Source organism: Triticum dicoccoides, chromosome 7B, assembly GCF_002162155.2.
Source record: "Triticum dicoccoides isolate Atlit2015 ecotype Zavitan chromosome 7B, WEW_v2.0, whole genome shotgun sequence".
NCBI classification, from domain to species: domain Eukaryota; kingdom Viridiplantae; phylum Streptophyta; class Magnoliopsida; order Poales; family Poaceae; genus Triticum; species Triticum dicoccoides.
The window spans coordinates 619,454,438-619,460,900 of NC_041393.1; positions in this window are offsets into that span (position 1 = coordinate 619,454,438).

Below are 6,463 nucleotides of genomic sequence, written 5' to 3' on the forward strand. Positions count from 1 at the left end.
TCAATCTTCTTCTCCTAACCACCTTAGGAAGCTATCGATTTCCAACACACGTTCATTCTTTCTCTCCATGTTTCAATCTCCAAGTCTCTCAACTACATAACCCCTTTTTCCACTCTGTTACCAAAAGTATTTACCTCACACACCCGCCATTGCACCCCATGCTGAGCTCTCTCTCCCTCTCCCTCTCCCTCTCACCCTCTCGCGCTACATACATGCATTTCCTATCTAGCCCCCCAACCTCTCGTGCGCACGCACGCATGTTGTCTATATAGGTCACTCCCTCGAGACTGTCTCACTCTTTCTTCCGCACGGCAGGCCACACTTGCTCAATCTCACTCTCTTTATCTGAGTCTCGTTTAACCTCGTTTTCTTTCACAAACAAATGATATATCTCCCTGTTCAGGCCTCGATCGACACACTCTATACTCTCTCACGCAGATTGTCTATCTAGGTCAGTCCATCCAAGCCACCCCCAGTCTTTCGACCTCATGGTGGGCCGAGCTCACTCAATCGCTCTCTCTCTCTGTCTCTCTCTCTGTGTGTGTGTGTGTGTGTATGTCTCGATTGACCTCGCTCTTTCTCGGACAAACATGATATATCACCATGTTTTAGCCCAACTCGACCTATTCACATTGTATACTCTCTCACACACATTGTCTATCTAGGTCACTCTCGCCAACCGTCTCACTCTTTCGATCGCACGGCGACCCTATGTGATCGATTGACCTTGCTTCCTCTACATGTCTGTGACTGGATCATCTCTCAATCTCTATCTTACAGCCCTCACCCTTGCCAAAAGCTGAATCGAACAATATCTCTCCAGAGCATATATATATATCTGTTCAATGAATGTCGGACCACACTCACTTTGTCTCTCTATCTATATGTCTCTCGATTGACCTCCCTTTCTCACACCGTATCTTCCACGCATTGAAGCTACATCTCCATACCTCACAAAGCCGGAGCTATTTACATTGCGAGGGGCACTCCAACCTTGGATTAATTTGTGTAGGCATTTATTCCGGTCGGTTTAGATTATATTTTCGTAGCAGTCGGCCCACAACTACTCCAAACACCGTTGCAACCCCCACAACTCCCCTAGTTGATTTCCCTCTGGCTCGGTCATTGCTCTCTCGCCCGTCCTTTCTCGCCTTCAACATCGCACCATGGTATTATTGCAAAAAAAACTCAGTTTTTCTCTTTAATTATTATAAATAAGCTACAAAACTACACACCGATAGTCCACTTGGATTGGAACTAATTTTGACCCACAAATTAAAGTGCTACAAACTACACACCGAGGGGCCCACATGTCATGAAACAAATTTGGACCCATATACAAATTAAAAAATAAAGGACGAGGATCGAACATGCGACCAGGGCCTTCAAGCCGCACGTCAATAGGCAACATACGTAGAACAGCAGTGTTTGTTGTACCCCCTTTGTTCACATAATGTTTTTATATTACCACAGCCTATTTAATGGATAACATGTAATATTATTTTTAGTACTATTCGCCTTCCCTTACTGGTGGGTTCCATGTGTGCTCTCTCTCTCTCCTCCCCTTCTGCGTTTAGACGCACGGGCAAACACGAAGAACTCGCGGGCGATGTTGCCGTTGACCATATCTGGACGCATTCACAAGTTACGTCACCAGTTTCACGTACTAGCAGCACTAGACAGTGTGTATGTGCAGTGCACATTAATTTGGAAGTATATTAAGTGCATGCGGATATTAAGTAGGATATTATTTGCGTGTTGTCATGTGATTAGCACTATTTTTGGCATGAAATTAACTGCACGCTAAACGTGTTGAGCGCTCGACATTGAAGCAGTCTAGGTCGTTGGATGACAAGGAATACATGTGACTTGATAACGTTTTATATTTAATTTGATACGGCTCTAGCAGAACATTCAATCGATCAAACAGTAGATTTCGTTCAGTCTGAATCTGACATTAAATTATACGACGATCGATATAAAATAAACGGAAATGATAAATGTTCGGATTTTAAGCATGCCAATCCGAACGTTTTTAATGGAAAATTTAGATTACGCGGCGGCGGCGGGGGCATCTTGCGGTGGGAAGCGGCTCCTCTGCCGTGCTCTGTGTGTCGTCGGGCCACTGACCGACGGCAACGGCGGCGTTTTGCACCGTTGTTGGCGTACTCCTGGATGTCAGCCTAGCTTCAAGGAAGGCCAAAATGTTCTGGACTTCGGAGCGATTCAACTGGCGGGAGGAGGTGACTGGTGTTGGTGCAAGGAAGCGGGCGACGGCGGCCATCTTCCGCTGAGGGGGGCACTGGCACCCGCGCGGGGACAGACGCTATCAACGGCATGATGGAGACATTCATGTGCACGGGCACCGGCACGGGCGCGCACGTCAGTGCACGTGGAGGCGCATGCACTGGCAGGTGCATGGGCACCAGCACGGGCGTCGCGTCAGTGCACGCGCAGGCGTATGCGCTGGCAGGTGCAGGGGCGCATGAAAGTCGACGGGGACCTCGTTGAACCCCGTGGGATCAAGCTCGGCGACAATGTGCGGCTCCCAGCCCATCAATGCCACGGGGATGGGCGCTTGCGCAGTCAGGGAGACGGGAGCCGGAACGGGAGCGGGGATAGGCGCGACGTCTTCTCGCAAGGCCAGTGCAAGCTTGTCCCAAAGCGCCTTATGTTCTTGAGACTCCAGCTAGGTGTCTTCCTCGGGAAACTTGAAGACTAAACGCAGACCATCGTGATGTGGCATGGCGTACGTTTAGGTCAGGCTAGTTGGAGGTAGACGACAGGAGAATCGGAGAGGAAGAGAGAAGATTGTAGCGATACCGGGTACTGTGGGGTTGATTTTAAACTACGTCGCCGACGACATTAAAAGTGGGAGCAGTTGGGACGAACGTGTGCGGCGGAACCTGGTCAAAGGGCTCGCCTCCCGGTGAACCTATAGAGCGGTCTGCTCGCACGCCTCCCGATCAGCCGGCAAAGTGGTCTGCTTGCACGCCTCCCATCGACTGACACGCTTGCTCGGAAGGCACCTGCCGATGAGAAGCAAGGACTCGTGGCGGCACGTAAACGCCCACGGTTTGAATAGTGAAAGCTTTCGCCTTAACGTGACATGTCTTTGTTCCAAAATACCTTGGCTCTTCATTTGTGCAACTTGTCATAAGCAGCTTGTCTCAAATTGAAGAAAAAACTTACGAAGTAATATTTGTGCCATATCACGTGACCATGCTCACTTTTGGATTTTCTGAAATTCAAGATCCAGGATTCGAAACAATATCATAACCTTCATAATGCAATAAATTTTCAAGCCATACATCTGTCCTGTTGTATTTCTTAAGAAGGGATTTGGTCAAACGTCTTGCTTAGTTAGACTTCAGACAAGTTAGGCTGGTCGTAATGGTAGTATTATAGCTAGTATCATGCATGCCAACTAGGCAATTTTGATGAGGTGTCATAGCATTAAATGAAGAACGAGAGGGTGGAGTATCATATCATGATACCGTATCATAATAAATGTTATGCTACTTTGTGTCATGCATGGCAATAAATAGAGTACTACATGATACTAATATATGATACTATGCATTAGGGAGGTAGTATCATACACTAGTATCATATGCATGATACTAGTATATGATACTCCCCATTACAACCAGCCTTATATATGCAGAGTAAAAGGATAATCCCTCCGTATCAGTGCATTGCCTGATATATTAACTCAAGTACTAGGCACGAACAAATGGGCTAAATTCTATGCTCATCCTGGTGTAGTAGTAGTAGTAGTAGTACAAGGCAATGCAGTTGATGGGTGACCTTGACGAGCGGCGATCGAGGAATTGAACCATGCCCGGCACGGTAGGTAACGTTTTCTAGTTACTAAAGCATCCCTCTGTTGTTCATCGGTAGTCATTATGGACCGGGGACATGAGGGGAATTTCCTAGGGCTGGAATTCTGGACGCCAGATATTTCGACTCGAAACGCTGAGGCTCGACTGGTTGGGGTTGCCTAATGTGCATACCACGCATGCCACTGAAGGACACGAGCCTGGTTTTTTTATTTTTTTTATTTTTTTAGGATCAACACGAGCCAAGGTCTGGCTGGTACGCCGTTGGGTCCTACCATTCTCAATGTGGTAATTGATTTATGACGAATTGTTGAATTAGAGTGAGTTTGTGATATAGTGATCTCAACGTGGATTTCACATTTCATGGTATCCCTAGTAAGTTTTCCAATGCAAATTCAAATTTAAAAGATGAACAATATGGAGGTGAGAAAACTTTGTATGTATCAAGCATATGACCACACACACACACAGAGACACACACGCACGAACACAACAACAATCCAATAAGTATAGTGCATATATTTTTCCAAACCATGCATGTATGACACGAATTCAAAAATACTCCTTCTATTCCTAAATATTAGTCTTTTAGAGAGTTCAACACGTCACTACATGCGGAGCAAAATGAGTGAATCTAGATTCTAAAATATGTCTATATACATCCGTATGTGCCAGCCCATTTGAAATCTCTAAAAAGACTAATATTTAGGAACAAAGGGAGTAAAATGTAAGACATGCATGGTCCTCAGTTCAATATTTAAAATGAACATGAAACTGAAACATGAATATTAAGTCTAGTACTACAGTACATGCAAATGTTGTGTTTAGGCGGAGCTATGATTGTCGGGGGTCAACCCCTCGACCTTATATAAAATTGTGGAGCTCTGTTTAGGGTTGTTAGATTATATTTGTCCCCACCCTCCCAACCACCGATTGGTTGTGCACCCCCACCTCTCCTCCCCGGGAGAATATCATGTGCCCCATACCTTAGATGCTATATGCCGATACGAGTTGCTTGGAGCTTGTAGATCTGAGATATATATAGCAACTCACATGATGTGTCTTAATATTTTTACAGAAACCTTGATGAGTTTGAGAATTGCACACAATTTGTACAAAAACTACTCAGATGCCCTTGGATCCCATATCCAACGACCTCAAAGCTCGTATCACCATAGCATCTAAGATGAAGGAGGACATCATATTCTCCTGTATGTAAGAATATCATGTGCTACCACACCTTAGAGGCTTTGGTGATACAAGCCCTTCGGAGCCGTTGGATTTGTGACCCAACACCTCCTCGGTGGTTCGAATGGTTTTTTGCAGAAAAGCCCCAAAAGAGTTCGGCCACTTCTTACAAGCACAAAGACTGCTCAGATGCCATTGGATCTCAGATCAAACGACCTTGAAGCTCGTATCACTGTAGCATCCAAGCTGCGATAACACCTTACATTTTCTCGCACGGAAGAATATGAGGTGCTCCCGCACCATAGATTCTATGGTGATACGAGTTCACTGATATCTAACGGCCCACGGTAGGAGGTTTGGATGTTTTTGCAATATACGGCTGAGAGAGTTTGGGAAATGCGCAGAAAGTACAAGTACTACGCATGTGCCATCTGATCACTGATCATATGACCTAGATGCTCATATCACCCTAGCAGGTAATTAAGCTATGGGGAACACCCAATATGACCAATGGGGAGCTGTTGGATCGAAGATGCAGCGGCACACACGAGGCCTGAATGTTTTATTTGCAAAAAAACTTGGGAGAGTTTGGAAATTGCGCATAATTACAAAGACTACTCCCAAGCCATTGGATCTCACTTCCAACGGTGTAAAAACTCATATCACCATAGCATCTAAGTTGCGGGGTGGATGTCATATTCTATGCTACTGTCATTTTTGTTCGTAAACTTGCAAAATACGTGTAACTTGTGCCGTTACTTGTCTAACTGCGCAAGGTGTTTATTCAAAAAAACATCCTACACTGAAATATCGGAACAACACACAAGGGTCCCACTTGTCATTAATCAAATTTGGACCTAAAACTAACAAATCTGAAAGATGAGATTCGAACTAGCAACCTGGACTACAAAGCATAAGTCGATAGCCTGAAACAACGATGGTTGTTGGCTTTGTCCCATAACTTGATTTTATACGGTATTACTTTGAGTAGAGTAGAGGGAATGCCTCGTCAACACATGCATGACCGTTGACTCACTTACTGGTGGGTCCCAGGTCTGCAATCTCAATCTCTCTTCTATCCATCGTCTAACCTTTGCACGAGCACACACGAAGAGCGGCGTTAGCTTGCCGTGGTGTTCTTACAACTAAAAAAAGCTTGGAAAATAGAAGAACCGCCTAGAACAAGAGACGTTGTGGCTGGTCGAGACGGAGCTAACCACCTCTATCCTCCGTGGCACGTTTGCATGATGAAGCTGTGTGGCTAGTGGGGTGTTTTCAACCGACTGGCTGGGTCCCGAGGTTGAACCATAGGTACTACGTATGATATAGTATATTTTTACACGCACATTTTCCCTCCGTGCCAAGACGTGGCACGCCCTACCGCGCGGTTCCGGGGTCCTCTCGGGTGGTGCACGCATATATTCTTCCTACCG